Source organism: Equus caballus, chromosome 23 (assembly GCF_041296265.1).
Source record: "Equus caballus isolate H_3958 breed thoroughbred chromosome 23, TB-T2T, whole genome shotgun sequence".
In the NCBI taxonomy this organism is placed as follows: Eukaryota; Metazoa; Chordata; class Mammalia; order Perissodactyla; family Equidae; genus Equus; species Equus caballus.
This window is the reverse complement of record NC_091706.1, coordinates 17,658,170-17,684,819: the sequence shown is the minus strand read 5'-3', so window position 1 is coordinate 17,684,819 and position 26,650 is coordinate 17,658,170. Positions and strand designations below refer to the sequence as shown.

The 26,650-nt window shown below is 44.7% G+C and overlaps 1 protein-coding gene across 1 annotated transcript in view; it reads left to right on the top strand.

Annotated features, from left to right (window-relative positions):
- The first annotated feature begins 520 nt into the window (after positions 1 to 520).
- Positions 521 to 26,650, top strand: part of LOC100065856 (solute carrier family 28 member 3-like) — a 111,847-nt gene continuing 85,717 nt past the window's right edge. The window contains exons 1-2 of the mRNA XM_070249123.1: positions 521 to 864; positions 16,006 to 16,114. The gene's annotated coding sequence lies outside the window, so the exon portion shown is untranslated. The remainder of the gene's footprint in view (positions 865 to 16,005; positions 16,115 to 26,650) is intronic.

Sequence of the window (26,650 nt, the reverse complement as noted above, 5' to 3'; positions counted from 1 at the left end):
CATGAGTACAAAGATTGTTGTTGCTATTAGCCACATTCCTGGTGTAGCCCTGCCAAGGTCTGTGTCACTCTTCTGGGTTCGCCCCTGGTCCAACAATCCGCTCCCGCGGTGGAAGCCTCCCCGAGAGTGTAGGCCGGGATCACCCTCCATCCCCGCCCGCGGCCATGTCCCTGGGGCCGCGCCAAGCAGGGCGCTGTGGGACGGAGGAGTAGGGGAGCCCGGGCAGGGAAGAGCGCAACCAGTACCTAGAGCAATGGCCACTGGAGCAGGAGGCGGCGGGCCCAGCCTGATGCAGTGACGCCAGTGCAGCCCACTGCCAGGGCGCCCAGGCCACCAACTCCAGCCGTCCCTCCGTCTTCTCCTCCTGCTGCTCACCACGCGTGGGAGTGAGGGCGTCGCGCGCCCGCCGGGGGTCACGGGCTCAGGGGCGTCCCGTGCAAGGGAGCCCAGGCGGAGGGAGGCGCACCAGCGCGCACGAGGGGCGGAGGCGGGGAAAGGAGCGGGAGAGGTGGAGGCAAGGCGGTGGCGAGGGAGGAGGACGGAGAGCGAGCGAGGGACCCGCCTGCCGCGCCCCGGCTGTCCAGCATGTGTGGCCGCAGGCGCTCGTCTCCACTGATGTCCTGTGGCTTGGCAGCTCCCGGTGTCGGGATGGTGCGTGTGCGAGGCTGTGTCCACGCGGACCAGCGCCGCCGCGACCCCAAGCCTCCAGCTAGCTCCTCCGGGCCGCGGTGCATGTTCGCCTGCCACTGTGTGCCAAGAGGCAGGAGGATTACGAAAAGGATCCACTTTCGAGCTCAAGCATCAAATCGCTCACCCAGGAGGTGAAACGCACTGAACGATTCGGATATTTCCTGAAGCATCCAGGTGTGGGTAGAGCACGACGAAGGAGCCTGGGACGCGCGGGGCGGGAGGTGGGGCTCCGCGCGTGGGCGTGTGCTGGCAGGGGCGAGAACCCTGGTGCCAACTGGAAAGCCAGATTTCACTTCCTCCGCCCTCTGAGGCTGGGAGCGAACCAAACAATGGGGAACAGTGTCCCAGACAGGCGCCGGTGGCATGTACCCGGCTTGGCTCTTTCCCGGAGAGCATGCTATGCGCACGTCTCGCTGGGGCCAGGCTTGGGGCTCTGGGCAGCTGTCTGCCAGGAGACCCTAACCCTACTGTCCTCCACCCCGCCAGGAAATGGGAGCTCTGAGAGCCCACAGGGGCACCTGTGTGTCGCCACTATCCTTCCTCCCTTCTTCCACGTGGAGAAGGCATGCACCAGCCTGCCTTGCCTCGTTTCTGGCTCCCGCACCTGGGCTCCGAAGGTGTCCTCAGCCCCAGGGATCCGCTCCCGCTCCCTGCCGCTTCCCTTCCCGTGCCCTTTTTTCGCGTGGGGCGGCGGCGAAGTTTCCTGGGAGTGAGAGCGGCCAGGCTGCCTGGAGCTCCAGCGTTGAGGGACGGGCACCGCTGCGCGGAACTGGAGCTACCTCAGAAGGAATCCTGTGAAATCTGTTTCAGACAAAGGAAAAGGGCTGTGAGGAGGGCAGGGAGGGACCCTGCGGGACCTGGGTCCCGGAGAAAAAACGCCCCTTGGATTGTTGGTGGACGTTGGCTCTCGCCCAAGCTGGAGAAGGGAGAGCTGTTTGGGTGAGGGCAGTTTTGCTGACAGCCCCATCCTCGGGTAGCAAGTGCCTTTGTGCTTGCAGGAGATGTGGTGTGAGCTGCTAGGGCGTGTGTGTTTGTGTGGGCGTGTAGGCGCATGTGTGCACTTTCGGTGCGTGTATACGTAGGCTGGTGTGTGCCCGCTGCCATGACCCACTCGCTGCCCACAATCTGGAAGAGTCATGTCAGGGCTCAGCATATTAGCTTCTGACTCGAATTTCTTTACTTATCTCTGGGAATTCCTCTTCTCACCTACTCCAAGGCTTGAAGCTCCAGGATTGAGCTGTCTTTTAAATGCAGGGCTCCCTGCCCACTGAATGTTCTGGAGGATCTTGATTTCATTCTGAGCTAAGCACTGCTTAATCCTTAATGAAAGGATTAGCAGCGTGGGCAGTTTTCCTGCTGCCACAGGGTTGTGAAGAAACGTTTGCCGTCTACTGTCCTGTGATCCAGAGAGAGGGATCGTGCTCTTTGCTTTAAGTCCTAAAGTGCATGTACAAGTCCTTTAACCCATCCTGAACATGGTGATGATGAGGGGCAAGAGCAGGCAGTGGGCTGTGGACTTCTCCTCTGCTCTCTCAGCACTCTGTCTGCCCTGTCCAGGCTCACTTGGTGGGAACGCCCCTGACTTTTTCCCCTTTCTGGACTATGTCTTGCTTAGAATAGATAAGCCGTCCCCAAAGGACGTGTATTTGTTGTCTGGTGTTCTGGGAAACAATAAATTGTGCCAGCCCAATAACAGTGTGGAAAGTTAGAGTTTGTTCTGCCCAACTGATGCCAAAGAGGTAAAATGCCATGTTCCAAAATGTTGATTTTGGCATTCTGAAAAAAAAATCCAACGTTTCACTTTGCGGCACATCTTTTGCTGCCCCTAAGTGGAAATTATCATTTAACCAATTAAAATGAATTAAAAGGTTTTTATTTTGATAATTTTGGACCTTGTACCTTCCTAGTGTTCTATACCCAGGGATTGAAATTGCGCTTCTGGGTATAAGGTCCCAAGAAACTTTCCATTTGTTTTAGAGTGAGAACAAAAGGAGTCTTTTTTTTAAAGAACCTTTTGGAGTCACCAGTACGTACCCTGGGAAGTCCATCTGTCCTTCCTTCCTCCTTCCTTCCTTGCCTTTTTCCTCCATTCCTTGGAATCACCAAGTTAAAGGAGTGTGTGGACTGTTGCACAGTGACGAACACATCCTCCCTCCATAACCTGTGCAAGAGGTGGTTTATGGGTTCTTTTTGAAAAACAACAGCTTTTAAATATTCTTTAAATATTCTTTTTCCAAATTATATATTATGCTGTATTTTAGCAAAGAAAACTCTACAACAACCGACCTAATGGCAGGTCTCAGCAGCCTGATAGCCATTCCCAGGAGGAGATGCCAAAAGCCACTTGCTCTGTCTTATTTCACAGGGTCTGGGGTTCTTTGTCATCACGTCATTTGCATGTGAATGTTTAGGTAGGGTGGAAGAGGAATTCAAATTGACAAGGAGCAAAGCAGAGTCTAGGGCACCAGACAGAGGCCTGGGGAAGGGAAGGAGTCTCTAAATGGTCTCTACTGGTCTTTTCGGATTGAGCCAACCCTTGATCCTGGAGACTGTAGAAGGACGTGGCTGAGCTCTAACCTCTTTCATTCAGTCTTCCTCTTTCAAGTGGAGTGGAGTCCTAGCCATCTTCCCCATCTGGCCACGTTTTTGGATGCCAGCATGGTATTCACAAGTCCTTCTAATGAACCTGCTATTTTTAATGCTGACTTTGATTGAGTAATATGTACTCTTTCACATTATTCATTCTTTAGCAAAGCCTGGTACACATGGTTGATATTGTTGGAATCGGCTGCAAATTTGGATCTGGATTTGAGTAGAAACCTAGCATAGTCCTAGCACGTAGTAGGCACTCAGCAAATACTTGTAGATATAGATTAACTTCCTTTCCACACTATTAAATCCATGAGTTCAGGAATATTTTGTTGTTGTTGTTCATCAAGGAGTCCCCAGTAGCTAGAGTAGAATCTGACATATAGTATGTGTTCAGTAAACACTTGCTGAATGAATCAGTGCCCAACATTTAGTCTAGCTCATTACCTATCAGCGTGAGGGTAGCATGACAACATTAGATTGGGAATCAGGAGATGTGTGGTTTAGTTATGTTACTAACCAGTTGTGCGACATTGAGTGACTCATTTGACATTGGAGTCAGTGTTTCTTCTTTTGTAAAATAAGGGAATTGGGTAGATGGATGACTCCAGTTTTAAAAGTGTAAGGTTTACTTATTACATAAAATCAATTACATTTGCGTAAAACATTGCTGTTGACAGAGTGGTTGTATACTTATTATCTCCTGTGATTTTTATAACTCTCTTGTATTATCTCTGTTTTATCTCACTCTTAGAGTGAGAAAGGAGGTCCAGAGAGATGAAGCAATTTGGGTCACCTGGGAAGTAAGTGAACCAGAACCCAGGTCATTTGACTCAAAGTCCAGAGCGCTTTCTTCTCTGTAGCGCTGCCTCTTGAGACTTGAGAGTTAGGATGCTTTTGGCTGAAAGTAAGACAGCAGGCCAGCTAACATGGCTTCAATAGTAAGGACACTTATTAGCTTACCTAAGGAGAGGTCCAGAGGTAGGGCAGCTTCAGTGTTGTTCAGCAGCTCTGCATGGACCCAGACGCTTTCCACCTTTCCACTCTGCCATCCTCAGCACACCAGCTATGTCACCCAGTTGTCATGATTATGAGATGGCTGCAGTAATTCTGGATGTCGCTAGGCACTACCACATCCACCATATAAAAGGTGGTATTTCCTCATGCATTTCTTTTAACCATGGAAGAACACCTTTTCTGGAGGCCCTCATAAATCTTCTCATCAGATCCCATTGGCCAGGATTGGGTCATATACCCATGCCCTAGCTGCAGAAGAGTCTAGGATGGTGTGTGTCTGGTGTCTTCACTCTTCACTCTCTATAACGAGAGATGGACTTTGCCATTATGGGGGGAATGGAGAGGTGTGTGTGTGTCTGTGGTGAGGGGCAGGGATGGCTGTTGGCTGAGCAAGCAGTAGTGTCTGTCAGAATAGGTCAAAGTGAATTACAATTATTGTTACAATACAACTGTCAGGAGAGTTTAATAAGAAGTTACGTAAACCCTGGCTTATTTCAGGGAATCTCTGTGTGATCAAATTCCAGGACAAGAAAAATTATTGGATAATTCTTCTTAGTTTGTGTTACTAAATATCAGTTCAGTCCTTACTGAATTGCTGGGTTCTGGGCAGCTACAAGCCATCTCATATGTCAAGTGCTTAGTCCCCGGCCCACAGTAAGCGCTGAGAAAAATATCAACTGTTATCTTGATATTATGTGAAGGTGTATTAGAGGTAATCCTAAGTAGCGGGAAGGCTTTGACTTAGAATCTAACGTTTTTAAGCCCAAATTCTATCAGTTTGTGACTGTGCAAGGCCTGAGATGATGTGTGCAAAAGCACATTGTGACTGTCAAAACACCATCCAAATGGAGAGTACTACTCTAATCAATTTAGTTTAAAAAAGGGGAGTAGCTCCTGCCCCCTGAGTTTCTTCTCTGTTGGAGCAGGAATCGGATGGTCACATGCAGACATCCATATGTGCTAAGCTGAGTGTCGGGCCCCATGAGAATCCTGCTGTGAAATCCAAGCCAAGAGCGACTAACGGCCACACCTTTTCTTTTTTTTTCTGCTTTTATTTTTCTCCCCAAATCCCCCCAGTACATAGTTGCATATTTTGGTTGTGAGTCCTTCTAGTTGTGGCATGTGGGACGCCGCCTCAACATGGCCTAATGAGCAGTGCCATGTCCCCGCCCAGGATCCGAACCCTGGGCTGCCTAAGTGGAGCATAGGAACCCAAGCAATTGGCCGTGGGGCTGGCCCCAGCCACAGCTTTTCTGCTAAAAGGACAATCCCACACTTGTCTGTATCAAACTCATCTAGAATGCCATTCAGGGTCCACTGAAAATCAGACACAAAAGGAACAGAAGGGAGAGACAGTTTGTTAAATACTGTGGCCCAGCTCTGATGTTTTTAGGCCTAGATTACATGGGCCAACTCTTTGTATTAAATATATTCTGAAAAAAAGTAATGTTATTTCAATGGTCTGCTAAGATCTTATGTCTTAACGTCCTCAAAGCAATGGCAGAGTGCATTGACTGTGAGGAAAATGCAATCCTGTTAGCTCCACATGGGTTGGACAGTATATAGCTGGATGCTTTTCACTCATCTAGCAAACTCTAATTCAAACTGACTTTAACATTAAGGACATTTACTGGCTCATATATCCAGGAGTCCTGGGTTAAGGACTTAATTCAAGGACCGTCCTGCCTTTTGTGATGGCTTTACCCTCGGACTGCTGTTGGGATGATTGTAGTAGTTCCAGTTCTCACGTTTTCATAGGGTCCCCTCCAGAGGAAGAAACCTCTTCCGACTCAGCATTCCAAGCAAAAGTCCTGCGGTCACTCTGATCAGACCTCCTAGGCCACATGCCCAACCCTGCACCAGTGACTGTCATCAGTGGAAGGGAATTTACTGATTAGCTTAAGGTGACCAGAGCCTGACCCTGGGACTCAGGGTGGGTCCGACTTCCCTCCTGGTGGTGTTCTGCATGGGGGAGGGGTCAATACCAAAAACCCAGGCCTCTTTCCAGAAGGAGGAAGGGGAAGGGGGCAATGACTTCTAGGAAGATGACCTCCAATAGCTAGTGTAGTCGCTTTGTCTGGGTCAGTGGTTCTCAATGTGTGTTCCGGGACCCCTGGAAGTCCCTGAGATCCTTTCAGGGCATCTATGAGGTTCACAGTAATTTCAAAATAATACGAAGATGTTGTTTGCTTTTATTTGGTAACAGTTTTATTGAGATATGATTCACATACTGTAAAATTCACACACGTACTCAAAGTGTATAAATTTAATATATTCACAGAATTGTGCAAGCGTCACCACAATCAATTTTAGAACTTTCATCATCCCTGAAAGAAACCCTGAGCCCTTTAGCAGTCATACCCTCGCTTCCTCCTAATCCTCTCAGCCCTAGGTAATCACTAATCTACTTTCTGTCTCTATGGATTTGTCTATTGTACACATTTGATAAAAAGGTAATTGTCCAATGTGTGGGCTTTTGTGTCTGGCTTCTTTCACTTAGCATGTTTTTAAGATTATCCATTTTGTAGCACATATCAATATTTCTTTCCTTTTGATTGCTGAATAATATTTTGTTGTATGGATAGATCACATTTTATTTATTAACTCATCAATTGGATTGTTTCCCCTTTTTGGCTAACATGAATAAGGTTGTAGTGAACATTCTTATAAAACTTGCTGTATAAATACATAGTTCATTTCTCTTGGGTATATACCTAGGCTTGAAATTACTGGGTCATACTGCAACTCTATGTTTAATCTTCTGTAGAAGTGCCAAACTGTTTTCCCAAGTGGCTGCCCAGTTTACATTCCCACCAGCAGTGCATAATGGTTTCAAATTTCTCCACATATTTGCTAACCCTTGTCTGTCTGATTATACCATCTTAGTGGGTGTGAAGTGGTGTCTCATTGTGGTTTTGACTTGCATTTCCTTGATGCTGAGCTTCTCTACATGAGCTTCTTGGAAATTTGTATATCTTCTTTGGAGTACTCTCTATTTGGATCTTTTGCCCGTTTTTAAATTGGGTTGTCTTTCTATTATTGAATTGTAAGAGTTCTTTATATATTCTGGATACAAACCGCTTATACAACAAATGATTTGCAAATATTTTTTCCCATTCTGTGGGCTGTCTTTTTACTTTCCTGGTGGTGGTGGTGTCAAAACTTTTTAAATTTTGAAGATATCTGCTGTATCTGTTTTTTTTTCTTTTGTTGCTTATGTTTTGGATGTCATAGCTAAGAAACTATGGCCTAATCCAAGGTCATGAGGACTTATGCCTATGTTTTCTTATATCAGTTTTATAGTTTTAGCTCTTCTATTCAGATCTTTGAATCATTGTTGTGTTAATATGTAATTGACATATGATAAACTCACCATTTTAAAATGTACAATTGAGTGGATTTTTGTATATTCACAAGGCTGCACAACCATCACCACTGTCTAATTCTGAAACATTTTCATCATCTCCCAAATACACCTGTACCCATTAACAGCCTAAGAGTGTTCTGGTACCAATTCCACTGTATGAGGGGGTTTCCCCACACATACAACAATTCTCTGACACCAGCTGTGATGCGGGGTCGGTGAGCCGAGGAGTCAAAAGAAAGATTTCTTAGACTCTCAAGATCTGGCAGTAGTGCTCTTTTATTTAGAGAATAGCATGGGGACAGGACCCATGGGCAGTCAGAGCTTCTGCTGCTGCCGCTTCTGCTGCCCCTGCTGGCATGGGGATAGGGCCCATGGGCAGGCAGAGCAGCTGCTGCTGCCCCCGCTGGCATGGGGACAGGACCCATGGGGCAGGCAGAGCTGGTGCGTGGGGACAGGACCCACGGGCGGTCAGAGCTCCTGCTGCTGCCCCCGCTGGCATGGGGACAGGTCCCATGGGCAGGCAGAGCTGGTGTGTGGGGACAAGACCCACAGGCAGTCAGAGCTCCTGCTGCTGCCCCGAGTTGAGGGTTAGGGCTAATTTTATAAGGCATGGGTACGTGACTTATTTTTACTGGAGAAAAGAAAAGATGATGTAAAAAGTCATTAAGTGATTTCAGTGCAGATGGGGTCTGGTTATTGTGCGGTCATATAACTTTAGATACGAATCTGGCCATATAGATCGGCATGTAGGTAAGGATGCCCTGGGCTTCTCTCCCTGGGGCGGTCCTAATTCATACCATAAAAAAAGTCCACTGGGTCGTATAGTTTGGCATGTAGGCCAGGTCACCTTGGGCTTCTCTAGCTGGGGCAGCCTTAATCCACATCAGCTGCACCTACAATTCAACTCAATTCTGACACTGTCTACCTGGAGATGGCATCAGAACCCACAGGTTGACTGCCCTCCCCTTCAGGTGACAGTCCCAAGTCCAGGTTGTCACCTGGGCTTCTGACTCACTGCCTACAGATTGGAGGTTCCCATGACCTCATTCTTGGGTTTGATTAATTTGCTTGACTGGCTCTCAGAACTCAGAGAAACATCCTGCTTACTAGATCACCAGTTTATCCTAAAAGGGTACAACTCAGGAACAGCCCTATGGAAGAGCTACATAGGGCAAGGTATGGGGAAAGGGCACATAGCTTCCATGTCCTGTAGGAGCACGCCACTCTCCCCACATGTCCATGTGTTCACCAACCAGGAGCTCTTTAAACCCCATCCTTTTGGGTTTTTATGGAGGCTTCATTACACAGTCGTGATTGATTAAATCATTAGTCCTTGATGATTGAACTCAATCACCAGTCCTTAACCCCCCAGCTCAGGGGGCGGCACTAAGAATTCCAATCCTCTAGTCACCTGATTGGTTTCCCTGGCAACCAGCCCCCATCCTTAGGTGCTTCCCAAAAGCCACCGCTTTAACATAACAGAAGACACCCTTATTGCTCTCACTTCTTAGGAAATTCTGAGTTTTAGGAGCTCTTTGTCAGAAACCGGGAGGAAAACAAAATGTATATTTCTTAATATAAATTACATCACACAGCAACTCCCCATCTTGGATCCACTCTGAGTTAATTTTTGTGTAGGGTGTAAAGCAGGTATCCAACTTCATTCGTTTGCATGTGGACATACAGTTGTCCCAGAGCCATTTCTTGAAAAAACTATTTTTTCTCTTTGAATTGTATTGTCACCCTTGTTGAGATGTTGTTTGCCTTTCCACTCTCATTCTCTCACAAGTGTACAGTGGAGTCGTCCAGAGGCTGTGTGATAGGTGATATGGCAACACGTTGAATAAAGAAATTGATGTGAGAATCCAGCTGTCTTCTCTTGAGCCAGACATAAAAGATATTTGAAAACATGTAAAACAATGCTACCTTTCTCACTAAATTAGTTATTATTTTCTAAGTAAAATATATTTTTCATAAAAATATGTAATTTATGTTAATGTGCAGTGGATTTCTTATTATTTTTATTTGATTGAAAAATTGAGTATGTAAAAATATTCTCAGCAGATATTGATATAAACAACCCAAATAAGAGTTCTATAGGTCCTCAATAGTGTAAAGAAGTTTTGCGGCTAACTAGCTTAAGAATTGCTGATTTCAGTGACTGTCAATATAGCAAACTTCCTGTAAAATTTTTTAAAAAGCAAAATGAAATAAAGCTCTCATGCATCTTGGCCTCCAAGATTGCAAGGTACAAGTGCTTGAAATGATACCGCTTAAATTAAAAACACCCAATATGTACGGAAAATGTATATATGTGTATTTGGAATTCTTAGTAGTAACTGTATACTTGCATGTGTGTGTCACAACGTTAAGAGTAAGGACAACGTCAGGCTCTGCTGTAGTAAGCATTTGCCCATTGTACTTGCTCTCCAGCTGAATCTTGAGTTTTTCAACTCTAATAATTATATAAAGCCATTTCACACGTTGAGACCCGTCTGGATTGTGGAAAATGTACAGCAACAATGTATTGTGTTTAAAATGTAAGCCACCTGAATCAGGTCTGTTAGTCACTTGAATTTTTAAGTTATTCTTTTTCTAAGTCGCTTTTGGGGACAACTTAAAAACATTGCAGGAATGGAAATATCAGAATTTACCCCATGGTGAATCTGAGATTGACATGTGTGCATGATAGGCATTCTGCAGAGAGCACGGTGTTCTCCTCGTTCCCATGTTGTGTGATGAAGGATTCAAGTCGCTCCTCCTATGAAGTATCAGGGAGCCGGATGGGGAGTCCAGAGATGGAAAAAAAAAATGAGATTATGATCAGAAGACATTATGGCAGGTTTTGCAACTGAGATTTGAACTCGATTCAAGCTAAAAGGAGTCAGTATTCAGCCCTGGGAGGGATGTGTAAGCGCTTCTCGGTCTAGGGTGTTCATGTGGCTCTTCTGTGCTCTTGGCAAAATGCAGATCTGATTCAGGAGGTCTTGAGGAGGGCCTTGGAATTTGGCACTTCTGATAAACTTCCAGGGGATGCTGATGCTGCTGGTCTGTGGACCACACTTGGAGTAGTAAGGCGTTAGTGAAATTTATCTGTCTGATAATAATATTCTTAATTTCCTGAATGTGGGGACTTTTTGGCCCTTATCTCCCTTGATAACACCTCACCCAGCGCGTTTCCCTCAGTAGATGTTCAGTGAATGATGAGGTGATGACCAATGCTGACTAGGTTCTGATGATGGGGATGGGATGGTTCCTTTTAACTCCCTGCTGCAGCCAAATCAAGAGATTGTTTTTTAAATAGGATTTCCTAGGATGGCCAGTCTGATGACTGTTGAAGGTCCATGAGACCAAATGGGGGCTGGGGTTAGTGAGAGACTTCTTGTCCCTCTGCTTCCCAGTTTGCTTTCCTGTATCCTGGAATCTTGGTGACATTGCCAAGGAATTCTGGCAACTTTTCAGCACAAACCATTCATTGTGTATGAGCCAGCACTGTCTGGAAGCTCCCAGACGCATAGGGGGCCAGCTGTTCTTACTTGCAGAAGTGACCCCAAGGGACTATGTCCTGGAGGACGGTTAAAAATGCATTCGGGGTGTAACAAGCTCTGGAGCAGTTGGCTGTGGTGAGTTTCTCTGAAGGTGCAGGAGGGAAATGAGAGGATCGCTTTAGAAGAAAATGAATCTTGTTTTAAAAGGGAAGAACATTTGTACAGATCAAGCAATTACGTTTTTCAAAAGTGAATTAGTAGACTTTTTTGAAATAATATCAATCTTAGTCGATAAATATTTTAAAAATATTTTCTATATGCCAAACACTGAGCTGGGAACTAGAGATAAAAAGAAAATAAAATCAGCCATCAAGAGGCTCAGTCAGTTGGGAGAAGAGAGACAAGATAGTGACGCAAGGACAAAATGACAGACGTAGGGACAGGATTATGCAGGTGGAGGACCAAGAAGAGGAGTCAGTAGCAGACTAGGGCATCAGTAGTATCTCTGGTAGAGGTGAATCTTGATTAACAATGAAAGGACAGTGGAAGCTAACTCTCTAAAGTAGGGGAAAAAGGCACTCCACGCAAGGTGGTCCTTTGCTTGGTACAAAGCCCTGGGCGTGAAACAGCGTGATTGGGTGTGGAAATTAAGGAAGGCAGAATCGGGGATTAGTCCCAGGTGGTTGGTTTCAGTGACAGGAGTAATGGTGATGCCACTCTTGGAGAGACAGGACTGGCCACGTAATTTTGGGGGCCCAGTACAAAATGAAAATATTCAAAACTTGTTAAGAATTAAAGATTGCAACAACAGACTGTTAAACTAAGTTGGGGCCCTTCTAAACATGGTGCCTGTGCAGATGCACAGGTCACCTGCCCGTGAAGCTGGCCCTGAGCTGCTAGAGTAATGGAGAAACAGCTTGGGGAGGAGATGATGAGTCCCATTTTGGGTATTCACGTTGAGGTGCCTCTAGGGTATCTGAGCAGAGAATTCCCAGCAGTGAGTTGGAAATAAGGAATGAAAGTCAGCAGAGGGGTCTGGTATGGAGACACAGATAAGGGAGTCATAGTGTTCATGAACATGGAGGTTGAAACCATGTGGAATGAACAAAACTTCATCATGCTGCTCTTCCTTTTTTGTCTGTTTCTGCTTGGGGCATCCTTGTAGATGAAGCCAATGGATTATGAGCTCAGACTTCTTTCCTAGGGTACTTGATCATTTTTCCTTTATTAGGCAACTCTGACCTGAACAAGAGCTTCTCCATTTTCTTCCGCAAACAAGGCAGCCAAATAGAGTTATCAGTGGAAAAGCATTTTCCTGCTCTTAATCCTCATTTCCCGGCTTGGACTAGCAAATGAAAAAGGCCTCTCTCAGCCTTAAGGTTCTGAGTTACAAGCACAGGATTTTCACTCTAGGAAAGTTGCCCTTTAAGACAATGTCGTGAACATTAAATAGATAATACATTTAAAAATTCTGTCAATGTGGCACCAAATGAAAGTTAACATGTTATATGAGGGACAGCTTTGCAAGTTAGGCTACAGTAATTTATCCTTTGCTTAGTATTGATTTATATCTCAGATGTCTTCTTTGGCAAATTTTGTTTTCTGTTTGCTTTCCAGGGGGTTATTGTGAATATTAATTATAATAAATCCAAATTCTGTAAAATCGCTCCAAGAAATAATCTAGTATTAGTAACGTAATGACCTGGACCTTAGATTGCAATACATTTTTGTTTGAATATATCTATATACTATGATAAGGTTTGAATATGGTCATTCTGTAGCAGGGGAATGCAATTAGCATGTTAACAGATCGGCATTTGGTTTATTATCTGTCACCTCAGAAGCATAATTTGTTGCTTTAAGGCACTAGGCCTTGGTGGTAAACGTTGGTCTGAAAAGGACTGACTGAACCGGGGTCTTCACATACAAACTAAAAATTCAAATACAATATCATTGTATTTGATGGATTGATTATAAAATTAAGCAGTTTTAAAAAATCAGTAATAATTAGCCGTATTAAAGGAAGAGAGGACCAAAACCTAATTAATACGTTGGCTACTAGTTCTTCCTTGATGTTGCCAGCTGATGTTATTTTGGGGGCTTGTCTGTACACATATTACTGCTCATTGTTGTGAAAATAATGTGATCTGTATCTGTATATAGGTGTCATGTACAGTGTTACGGTGCTGTTGGGTATTTATTGGTTCTTTGTTTGGCAGCATCCTTTCTCTTCACTCATAAGCCTCTTGATATCCTTGAGTCTTATGTGAATAGTGTACATTAGCTATTTGATTACGTTGAGATCCAGAGAGGGTATGTAATTTGCCCATGGCTACATATTTAGCAAAGTTAGGATGGGGTATGGTGTCTTAGCTTTTAGGTGTGCTCCTACACCACTAAATACTACTGTTATTTTGCTTTTGAATCTTCCTTGGTAGCCTAAATGATGTAATTCTTCTCCACTGACAACACTTTTAATTGCACAAGAGAAAAACCGTGCACTGACCGCATTTCTGGGCCAGCAAGCACCTTGATATCTTAGACCTGTCATCTAAGGACAGAGTTTTATTTCTTCTCTACTTTCTTCTAGTCAACATGTGGCTCAGTGTTTATCCAAATGAAAACTGCAATCGACTTACCGTGTATTTATGAATGTTTTGCCATCTAATGTAACTAGGTAATTGAAAGATATCTTCCGTTCCCTTTACATGTTTGGCATGGTTCAGACACTGTTTGTAGTTTGAAATTTAAAATTCACTCCTAAGAAATTGCAAAGAAAAAAAAGATGAATGATGATACCAATAGAATTTTCTATCCGTCCTCTATGGTAATTTACCTTGTAGTTTTGAGGTTGACTCTGGAAGTGAAAAACCTAGCAATCCTAGACCATGGTATTTGGAGGACTTTTAAATCTCTGAGGTACTGAATTTTTAACATTGTATAATTTTAATTCACTAAAACCTAAATGTAAATAGCTGCAATGCTAGTGGCTGCCATATTGGACAGCACCGTGTTAGCCTCTGAGCAGTGTTAACTCTGCAACGAGAGAGGAATTGCAAGTCCAGGTGGGGAGAAGCACATGATAATTTCCCTGCCTTTCTCTATTTACTTCTGTACCGTTTGAAGTCTTGGTAAGCATGTGTTAGTTTTGTAATTTGTAGAGCATAAGTCACTGTGAAGAAGGTAACAATGCCTTTATTGTCAGAGAGGACCTAGAAAGTTGGAAAGGATTTTCGACTTTTAGTCCAATGCCTGCATCTTTCTCAGGATCCCCTGAAGTCCAGATCAGAGAAGGACACTTAACCTGGTGAGTGACAGAGAGGACTGGGACCCAGGCCTCCAGACTCCTGTTTGCATGGTTCTTTTCTCCTCATGATAAGGCGTTGTTGACGTGAGCATGGTCATCACTGCTATGTTTTTCCTTTGTTCTAGAAATAAGTGACAAACAATGATTAAAGTTCAAGTTCCACTGTTCCTTGCTGGTATATAGGGAAGAGATTGACTTTTGTGTAGTAACCTTGTATCCTACAACCTTGCTATAATCCCTTATTATTTCCAGGAGTTTTTTTGTTGATTCTTTCAAACTTTCTACATAGATGATCATGTCATCTGTGACCGATGACAGCTTTATTACTTCCTTCCCAGCTGTATGCCTTTTATTGCCTTCTGTTGCCTTTTTGCATTGGCAAGGACTTCCAGTGTGACATTGAAAAGGAGTGGTGAGAGGGGACATCCTTGCCTTGTACCTGATCCTAGGGGGAAAGCTGTGAGTTTCTCACCATTGAGTGTGATATGAGCTGCAGGGTTTTTTGTAGCTATTTTTTGTCAAGTTGAGAAAGTTTCCTCTATTTCTAGTTTACTGAGAGATTTTATCATGAATCGGTATTGGATTTTGTCAGATGATTTTTCTGCATTTATGTGATATGATCGTGTGATTTTTCTTTTTCAGATTGTTGTTGTGATCGACTATATTAATTGATTTTCTTTTTTTTTTTTTGAGGAAGATCTGAACTAACATCTGCTGCCGATCCTCCTTTTTTTGTTCAGGACGATTGGCCCTGAGCTAACATCCATGGTCATGTTCCTCTACTTTATATGTGGGACGCCTGCCACAGCATGGCTTAATAAGCGGTGTGTAGGTCTGCACCCGGGATCCGAACTGGCGAACACTGGGCTGCCAAAGAGGAATGTGCAAACAACCTCTGCACCACCGGAGCAGCCCCTGTATTAATTGATTTTTAGTGGCAAACCTGCCTTGCGTACCTGGGATGAATCCCACTTGATTGTGGTGTGTAATCCTTTTTATACATTGTTGGATCATCCAATGGTTTAGACAAAGGATAGTAACTCTTAAAACTTGTAATCATTGATTAATATGCAGCACCTCTCAAATCGGTAATTTCCCATCATTTATTTTAGTGAGAATATCTTTTTTCTTTAATAATTAGTATAGAGCACAATAATTCTCTTTAATGATTATTATAGTGAAAGTTCAAATAATACAAAAGATGATTCAATGAAAAATAAATCATCCTCATATACCAGAGCCCAGATGTACTCCTTAGGGGTCACCACTCTCCACAGATATTTTTGGTGCATCCTTCCAGAATTTTCTGTTTTAGAAAACAATGTTGACCATCTTTTAATAGGGAATAATAGCAACCCCATGGAGGGGTAGTTTGTATGGGCCAGAATGACCTGGGCTTGTATTTGTGCTGGATGAATGGAATTCACATCCCGGTTTTTTGGAATGTCCTCACTGCTTCTTCTGTTGCATCATTTTGTTTTCCTCCTTTCCAGAGTGACTGGAATAAATGCTGTTCCCCCTTCTCTGCTTGTCTCTGTGTCTTTCAGACTCAGGATGTCTTCAGAGAGGACCTTTCGTCCCAAGGACCCTGTTTAAAATTGGACTCCCTCAGTGATGTGTGAAGAAGAGTCACAGAAGCTGAAAGACATCTGACATGTGAGATTCCTTTCAAGGAATAGTCATTTACATAGATCCCCGAGGACCCGAGACAGTGGGAACAAGAAGAAAGGGGCCTGGCCTCAGCGAGGAGGAAGGTGGAAAGGGAAGGCCTGGAGATTTCTCAGTCGTGTGTGAGCGGGATGCAGCGAGGGTATCAGGTGCATGTCCGTCCACTGGTCCCTGGCCTCACTTTTGCAGGAGGGCTTAGAAAGGTTCTCCAGTCGATCAGTTGATCAACCAGTGAGCATTTATGGAACCACACAATTTTAATGCCCCATCACACACACTGTCTGAGTCTTCTCTCTAAAGTGACACTCCAGATCACATTGCTCCTTGTCACTTTTTCATAGCACTTATGGCTGATTATTAACTCCTTCTTCCTTCGGGTGCCTGCTTGCTTGTCTTCCCAGGTAGATGGGAGGCCAGGGATGCTGCTGCCTCCCAGGGTCTAGAACATCCCCAGCGCCTGGGACACCACAGGTGCTCAACACAAACATTGGTTAGCTGAAAGAATCCATACGTGAACACGCTTTACCAAATAGTCATGACAGTGGTGACAGGGAAAGCCACAGTCTACTGAGTACTTGCTACAGTGCCAGCCCCCCTGCTAAGCTCCTTTCCTTTCATTTCATCCTAGAAGCAGCCCTATGAAGTGAGAATTCATGTCTCTGTGTTACAGGTGCGGAAAATGGGCCACAGAGATGTATCCTGTCCCAAGTCCCACAGCCAGTGAGTGGGGGACTGAGATTTGAACCCTGCTCTGTCCAAGACTAAGAAGTTTAACAAACTAAAGTGTAATCCCTAGAGATGTCAGGCTAAGTGATACCTTCAGAAAGGGGGCCGGCCAAAGAGCAGGTTTCCGCCTTCCAGGTGAGGTCTGGCAATGGTAGGAGACCAGACACCTGCTCTTCAGGAACTGAGATGGAGACACACACACACACACATGCGCGTACACACGCACCCACACACACACAGAGCCCGTCAACAGAGTGCTGCGGAGCACGTTTATCCCTGATGCAGGTTTATGGGAGATGTTTTGAGCAGTTGTGAATCATTTAGGTGCTGAGGCAGAAACGCTTCCTGGCATTGAATCCTAACTGAAAATTGAGAGGTTCAGCAGTTACTCATTTATTTTCCTGTTAATGAATGGGGGAGAGAAAACCACCCTTCAGCCATCAGCCCTGTGTCTCACCTTTTTGTTTTTCTTTCCTGGCTCTCCGGATGGCCCCTGCATGTTGTGAGTCTTTTTATTTTTGTTATGTCATGTGTTGCCAAATACCCGAGAGCCATTTTCCCCTTCAGGGTGCCCAGAGAGTGCTCAGTCTGATGCATTTTCCTACCAGGAGACCTCTAGCCGAGCGAAGAGGCCTAATGAGTGCCCTCGTCCTGGCAAACTCCTTCCTTCTCTGGGTCCCATTGCTTTCCCCCCCTCCTCGGCTTTATGCTGTTTGGGGACCAACTGAGCTGATTATGGTGAATTGATATGGCACATTGTATTTTGTAAAAGCCCTCACCTTCAGTTTATGGTCGTTTCCTAAGTCACTCACTAAGCAGGGAAGGAGGAGAACCTGGGAGATGCAGGCCCCACAGCCAGGCTCAGGCTGGTGAGGTAACCGGGCCAGGGCAGAACTTTCAAGAGGGACCAGGTGCATCTTGTGAATGAGGGTCAGGCCTGTTCAGAGTCTCTGAGCGGCATCCTCTCACATCTGTTTGTTTAACAGCTTTATTGGGATATAAAATACATGCCATACAAGTCACCCATTTAAAGTGGTGTTCAGTATATTCACAGAGTTGTGAGACCGTCACCACAGTCAATTTTAGAACACTTCATTCCCTCCAAGGAGACATCAGCCGCCATGGTTGTCGCTCACCCAACCTCTGCATTTCTCCCGGCCCTAGGCAATCATTAATCTGCTTCCTGTCTCCATCGATTTGCCTGTTCTGGACAGATCATATGATGGAATCATACATCGTGTGGTCTTTGCGACTAGAGTCTTTCAGTTAGCATAAGGTTTCCCAGGTTCCTTTACATTGTCGTGTCTTCATGTCTTATTATTACCAAATGAGATTCCATTGTATGGATCTACCACAATGTACTGATCATTCATTGGCTGATGGATATTTCAGTTGTTTCCACTTTTTGGCTCTTATGAATACTGCTGCTGTGAACGCATGTGTGCACACTTTTGTGTGGATGTATGTTTTCATTTACCCAGGAGTGGCTAGAATTGCTGGTTTATGTGGTAACTGTATGTTTAAATTTTGAAGAACTGGCCGACTGTTTTCCACAGAGGCTGGACTATTTTACATTCCCACCGACAGTGTGTGAGGGCTGTGATTTCTCCACGTCCTCACCAGGAACACTTGCTGTTATCTCACTTATTGATTGTAGCCATCCTAGTGGGTGTGATGTGGTAAAGTGGATTTACACTGTGTCTTGGATTTGCATTTCCCTGATGGCTGCAACCTGCATCTTGACAATAAGTTTTTCCTTAGGTGGCTGGACGTTCTGTTGGGGTTAACATTTGAACAGGTGAGGAGAGTGGGGCTGTCTCTGGAGCCCGACTCTCCTCAGGCAGCCTCATGGCCGTGGGCGCCCCCCACCCTGAGCCTTTTCCATCTGTAGGGCTGGGGGTGATGGACCATGACCGAACCACTGCCCAGACCCTCACTCTGTTAGCCACTGTCAGAGTTGGCCTTCTGCTGAACTGGCCGTTTTTAATTACCACCCGATTCACTAGCAAAATGAAGATTCAAAGCAATTTGCTTTTAAAAGTCAGTTACAGAGTTGTCCTGTCATACCTACAACATTAGTTATGAAGTTTCTAAGGTCACAAGCATTTTTATGAAGACACTGTACGTCAAGCCCATAGCACAGAAGAATGTGTGTGTTTTCCAGCTTTCCTTTGTCCTCAAGAATGAAGAGATAAGCAGAGCCAAACCCTTGGAAAGGTAGTTTTAATTAAATTCTTTATTTAGAGAGAATTGTAAATTCACAGGTAGCTGTAAGAAGTAATACTGAGAGATCCCATCCTTGGATCTGTTTCACTGTGAGAGAAAGTGAAGATTTACTGAGGAATTGGAAAACAACTCCGGAAGTGAGCCAAGAATTCAAACTCTGCTGCCATCAGCTCCTGCTTTTCCCAGGATGAAGGCCATAGGACCCCACGATCATATGAGCTGCTCCCAAGGATGGTTCTTTCTTGACAGGGGCTCTTCAGCTTTGCAATTTGTTTTGGCTTAAAGTAGACAAAGCTAATATCACACCCCTCTCTTTCTTAAGCTCATCCCCACTCTTAAGTGTCAGATGCTAATATTGAGTACTTTCTACCATGGCTGCTGCTACCCTTAATCCACTGAAATTTTAAAAGAAATTACACTTGCCAAAGATCTCATTTTAACTGAGACCTACCCACACTAGGAAAAAAATCCTCTAAATGAGGCAAAGAATATAAATGAGCTAAAGATTATAGAGTTGGTCAGCATAGCACCTGGCACATCAGCTGAGTCCAGTGCTCTCACTGCTCCCACACGTTTATAGAATCATCACTCTGTGTGAGGCCCTGCTTGAGGTGCTAGGGTCACAGTTAGAGAACAAAGCACACAGAAAGCCCTGCCCTCGTGGAGATTACATTCTCCTGAGGGGAGACCGAAACATTTAAAACAACAACAACAGTAATATCTGGAGTCTGCCAGTTGTTGGTAAATGCTTTGGGTAAAATGTAGAGGGGAGGGGCAAAGTGGGAGGGAAGGGGAGCGGGGATGGATTCCAGTTTCTCTTGAAATTTTTACTAGCGTGCACTTACAGTACGTTACATCCCCAGGACTTATTTATCTTGTAACTGGAAGTTTGTACCTTTTGATGGCCTTCATCCATTTCGCTTACCACTCAGCCTCCACCTCTGGCAACCATCAATCAGTTCTCTGTCTCTATGCATTCTTTTATTTTTAGATTCCACATATCAATGAGATCATATGAGATTTGTCCTTCTCTGACTTATTTCACTTAGCATATTGCCCTCAAGGTCCATCCATGTTGTTGCAAATGGCAGGATTTCCTTCTTTTTTATGGTTGAATAATATTCTTCTTCTTCCACTAGCGGAAACTTAGGTTGTTTATATGTCTTGGCTATTGTGAATTATGCTGCAGCGAACATGGGATGCAGATATCTTCTCAATGTAGTGATTTTTTTCCTTTGGTAAATATCCAGAAGTGGAATTCCTGGATCATATGGTAGTTCTCTCTTTAATTTTTTGAGGAACCACCATACTGTTTTCCATACTGGTTGCCCCAACTTACACTCCCACCAGCAGTGCACAAGTGTCCCCTTTTCTCCACATCCAGTGGATTCCAGTTTTAAACGAGGTCAGGGAAGCCCTCCCTGGGAAGGTAGCCTCAGAGCAGGGGCTGGTGAACCTTTTCTGCAAAGGGCCAGAGACTACATACTTTATCCTTTGCTGGCCAACTGCTCAACAATGTTTTAGTGCAAACGCAGCCCTACACATTACATAAAGGAATGAGCATGGCTGTGCCTCATGAAACTTCATTTACAGAAATAGGCGGGAGACCAAGTTTGGCCACAGGCTGCAGCTTGTCAATCCCTTGCATTAGAATAAAATGTGAAGGAGGTGAGAAATCAGGCCCTGCAGATATCTGTGGGGAGAGCGTTCCAAGCAGAAGGATCAGCCAGTGCAAGGCCCTGGGGTGGTGTGAAAGAAGAACAGTAAGAGCTGAGTGAACAAGCGCAAGGGCAGCAGGAGATGAAGTGAGAGAGATGGTCAGGCCAGTCCTACGGGGGTTTGCAGGCCGGTGTAAACTCAGTACATGTTTATTAAGAAGATTCAAAAGAATAATCAATGAACTGCTTTTTTAACAATGGAAGTATGACATGCATATGGAAAAGAATGCAAAATTATAAGTGTCATGACACACTTTTATAAGGCGAATGCTCTTGGATGACAGCACGCAGATCCAGAAACACCCCATGACTGGCACCCCAAAGCCCTCCTCATACCTCCTCTCCTCTCTCCTCTCGGTGCGACTCCCGGAGGGTGACCACCACCCTGGCTTCTAACACCATAGTTTAGAGGTGCCCGTTGGTGAACTTCATAGAATTTCTCATAAAGACATCGTGCGGTCAGCACCCAGTTGTCTTCTTGCGTCTGGCTCCCTGTGCGCACTGTCGTGTTTTTGAGATTCATCCTTGTTGCTGCTTGCAATTGTAATTCTTTGATTCTCACTGATGTATGGGAGTCAATTCTATGAATATGACATTATTTAGTTATTTTTTCTACTGTTGATAGACAGTTTGGGCCATTACAAACTGGTTTGTTAGGTTTAACTTTTTTTTTTAATAAATAGTAAACTCTTAAGTACACAGAGCCAGCTAAATATTTAGGGGCTTTTAGAGTTTTTGGAAAGCTTTTGTTTGAGAACAGGACAGGCCAGGACCGTTCGCAGACCTGTCCAGGGGTAAGGTGGTCACCCTGCTGTTGCAGCTGAAGAGGTCAGAGCCATCCACAATGCCACTGCCCGGGCCTGGCAGGCAGTGGATGTTCATCACGAGTGGTGCGGTTGCTCAAGTTGTCCTCGGGACACTCCACCTTCCCCTTTGATGTTCCTCCAGCAGGTGTTTGTCTGTCTATTCCAGGATGAGGCTTCTATGTGGTGAGGTCTCTGGGGCTCTCACAAGCTCTTCCACAGCCACATCTGTGAGATCACGAAGAGCTTGCCTTCTCCAGACCTGTAAGCCCACGATGCAGGAAACTTTCTTCCCACGCCCTGGGAAGGAACTTAAAAATTTAGGCAACTCAAGGTGGAATCTGCCTAGAGAAGAGAAGACTTGGCAAATATTCTTCATGAAGTGCTTAAGCAGCACCATGGGCAGATCACTTTTTGATTATTTTAAAGCTGACCTTTTTGAGAACGTGGTTCTTGTGCTGAGAATGCAGACCAGGTGCAGCTGTAGAGTCATGAGGTGGAAACCTGATCACCTTATTAGGATGACTTGGTGACTCTCTCATTTCTCCTGGCCCCAGCTGTCCTCTTGCCCCTCTGCTCAGCCTGCACAACTCCCCTCCCATCTGTAAGTCATCCTCTTAGTAAACAGCGTGGCCCCAGCTGTCGATCGAGTGATCTCAGCACCTGGCTAATCATAGAACATTCCTGAGTCACCAGCGGGTTTCGCAGCCTCTGTGTCCTTGAGCACTCTCTGATCCGACTGGAGGGGCAAATTCCTCCTTTGGACTCATTCTAAATTGAGGAGCCCAAAGAAGACAAACAGGCAGGTAAACTGAGGAAATAGGAAGGCTGGAAAAAACAAGAGAGACCTTGCAAGTTAGCAGTTCTGAACATTCTCACGTGTTTATACTTGTATGACACATTTTCCAGCAGTTCCCAACAGCATGGGTATTTCTAGACTATTCCATTGTACTATGAGAATCATTGTAAAATACCTGTTTTATGGTGCATTATTATAGGAGGGGTGCTCTCCTTATCCGACACGGAAGAAATTCTCGTGAGAGGGATAGACACCTGGCACAAAGTAGATGCATGGAAATTGTTTAGTGAAAGAATGAATAAGGAAAGTATGTCTTTGAACTTCATGCAGTAACTCTGACATCCACTATATTGGTGTCTTCTGAACCCAGCATTGCTTGCTGGTTGACTCTAGCTGACCCAGTCTGACCACGCAACATCTTCTAGAAGACTTCCTGTCATTCATTCATTCATCTGATATTCGCTGTGCCAGGTACCCAGAGGGGATCTTGGGAAACAGCGGTGGACCAGACGAGATAACCTTTTGGGGCTTCTGTTCTGTAGGGAGAGGCTGACAGGAAGCAAACACTCACACAAATCAAAGTCATGACAGGTGCTGATGAGGTCTGTGTAGAAGATAAAGCTGGGTAAGGGGTTAGAGTGCAGCAGAGCAGGGAAGAGGGGTGCTCTCCATAGGTGGTCTGGGAAGGTCTCTCTCCTGAGGTGATATCAGAGCAGAGACTGAAGGAAGTGAGGGAGAGAGCTGAGTGGATATCTGGCAGAAGAGCGTTCCGGGAAAGGAGAAGAGGCTCAGAGGTCTTGGAGCAGAAGAGAGTGTGGTGTGTTTGAGGAACATGAGGGAGTGGAGTGAGTGAGGGGAGAGGGCTGGGAGAGAAGCCCAGAGAGGGAGTTGGGGCCCACCAGGAGGGTGTTACAGGTCACTGGGAGAACTTGGGGGCCACTGGAAGGCTCTGGTAGAGGCTGGCCTGCTCAGACTGTGTGTTTTAGGAGGATCCCTCAGTTGCTGTGTTAGGAGTAAGCCCAGGGCGACAGGAGCAAAGGCAGGGAGACCCCTTAGGAGGCTAGTGCACTACTCCAGAGGAGATGTGTCCTGTGTGGTGAGAAGGTTCAGTACGCCCAAGGCTGCCAGAATGTGCAGTGGTCCAGAACAGGCGGCTCCACTTTTGTGTGAATTTCAAGCTCAGGAGGTAAACATGGTCTTGGCCTTGGAGGGGAAGCTGGCAAGGGCTTCCCTGGTCCCCAGTCCCCACCTTCTTCTTCTCTGAGGGCTGTCACCACTGAACACAAACCCCAGCAGAGCACTGTACATCTGGGTGTCAGGAACAGTTGTTTCACACCTGAAATTACAGTAGGACCCCAAGTGTTTCCTCATCATTCACCTTCCACGCCCATTGTCACCAGCTGCAGGGCAGCCCTCTCATCTGAGGAGCAGGAGAGTCTCACCCAGCATTGATCACCCAGGGCCCCCAATGGGGCTTCCCCCTGTGCCTTCCCCCCCGGCCTTCTTGTGGGAATGAGTTAGGCCTTTCTTTCTTTTTTAAATCAAGATATAATTGATATATAACCTTGTGTAAGATTTAGATGTAAAATGTTGACTCGATCTATTTATATACTGCAATAAGATTACCACTATAGTGTTAGATCATACCTCTATTGTGTCACATAATTATTTCTTTTTTTGCGGTAAGAACATTTAAGATCTACTTTCTTAGCAATTTTAAGTATATAACACAGCATTGTTGACTACGATCACTCTGCTGTGCATTCGATCTTCAGAACTTATGCATCTTTTAGTGGTGAGTCTTTACCCCTTAGGAATATCTTGCTAATTTCTCCCCCCACCCCCAAACCCTGGTAACCACCTTTCTACTCTCTGTTTTTATGAGTCCAGAATTTTTAGAGTCCACATACAGGTGAAACCATAAAGTATTTGTCTTTCTCTGTCTGGCTTATTTCACTTAGCATAATGCCCTCAAGGTCCATCCATGTTGTCACAAATTACAGGATTTCCTTCTTTCTAATAGCTGAAAATTACTCCATTGTATAAATAGACCATATCTTCTTTATCCATTCATCTGTTGATGGACACTTAGGTTGTTTCCATATACTGACTGTTGTGAACATGGGAGTGCATATATCTCTTCCATATCTTGGGAAATATACCCAGAGGTGGGATTGCTGGATCATATGGCAGTTCCAGTTTTAATTTTTTTTTAACAAATTTTTATTACTTTTTATTGAAAACTGCACTGAACGCTAAATGTCCACCTTTACAATAAACAAATACAGTAACGGTAACTCACCCTAAAACAAAACATAGTTCTGATAGCCATTATTTTTCTGTTTGGGACAGTTTTAAATGTTTTTTTTTTGTCACAAAAACAGGAATGTACCTATACAAAAGCTCAAAATAGGCCATCTTTTAAACAAAAAGGCGATGATTCACAAAAGACTATGAATATAACATGTAACTAGTTGATACAAATCTAATAGGATTTGTTAAAATCAGTCACATCTAATAACACACCTGAAGTGTTCTTGTATAAAATATCACGTGAAGAAAAGAAGACTTTATCAATGTCTAAAAAAGTGGGTTTTGTTCATAGACAATCTGACAAGTTACCATAAAAAGTGTTTCCTGAGACATAAGGAAATGCAACATTATTCTTCTTGAACCCTTTGGCTCAAGACTTTCCACTCAATAAAATAGCTGAGGATCTGAAACTGAGAAAATATATTTGAGTACAAACAGCTTGTGAAACTTAATACTTTTTTTTTTTTTTTTGCATCATCAGAGGGTATTACTGAACTCACAACCAACTTGCCTGCTCAGTCTGCAGTTCAAATGGGAGAGGGGCTTCTCTGTACAGGAACCTGTACGGTCTTCCATCCTGTGCTTGCAGATGTCTAACACAGGCAAACAGTTTTCTCCCCATTTTGCAGTAATTTAATCTTCCTATTAGCAAAAGAGGTAACCAGCCCCATGGACTGAAGGGACTAGAGTCATAGGATGGGGATTTCCTCTTAATATTTTTTATTTTGGTGTTTGGAACTCTTGATGCAACATTCTAGAGCAAGGTGTTCAGGACCTGCTGTGCCCAAGGGACTGATAAAGGAAAAAGATCTGTTTATTCTTTGTAATTTGATGCACAGATGAAAAACTTAACACACAATAACAGAAGTTGGTCGTTAATAAATCACGTCCTAGTCTTTCAGCGCTTCCATAAGCAGATGACATCTTCAATTTTCCCGCGTCTCAGCTTCTAGCTCCTTTGTAGTTTTAACACTGCAACGTCAATGATGCATATGTCCAGAATCAGTTAAAAAGACTGTCAAATTCCTTTTCTCTTAGTTCATCTATTTTTCACTGTCTCTTGGTCCCAGGTTTATCTGAATGATTACCTTTCGTCATTCTCTGCTATTGTTCGTTGGGGTGCTCTCAATTGTCCCCGTGTTTTGTCCAGTTTTAATTTTTGAGGAACCTCCATAACATTTTCTGTAGTGGCTGCACCAGTTAACATTCCCACCAACAGTGCACAAGGATTCCCTTTTCTGCACATCCTCGCAACACTTATTTTTTCATCTTCTTGATGATAGCCATTCTTACAGATGTGTGGTGGAGTTGGGCCTTTTCTGTCCATGATTTCACCTAAGTCAACCAGGGTGCACTTTCCTCAGACTCCTCAGGGACTGGACTCACCTGGTTCACTTAGCTGGTGGAGGTGTGGCCCATGAGTGTCGGTCATTCCAACTCTTAGGTCTGGTTTAAAATGCTTGTCTTCACCATTCAGATTCTGGATTGGTTATCTGTTGGTGTGTAACAAATGACCACAGTGAGTGCCTTAAAACAACACCCATTTATTAGCTCTGTAACCAGCAGTCTGGTCGGCTCAGCTGGGTTCTGTGCTCAGGGAATCACAAACCTAAAATCAAGGCATCGGCTGGGCTGGGCTGTTATCTAGAGGCTCAGGGCAAGAGTCTGTGTCCAAGGTCATTCAGGTTGGTGGTAGAATCCAGCTATTTGCAATTGTAGAACCGAAGCCCCCTTTTCTTGGCTGTTGGCCAGGAGCTACTCTCAGCTTCCAGAGGTCACCGACATTCCTTGTCATGTGGCCCCCTCCATCTTCAAGCCAGCAATGGTGCATTGAATTCTTCTCATGCTTTAACTCTCTCTGACTTCTCTTCTGCCACCAGCTGGAGAAAGGTCTTGGCTTCTAGGGTTCACATGATTATGTTTGGCCAACCTGGATAAT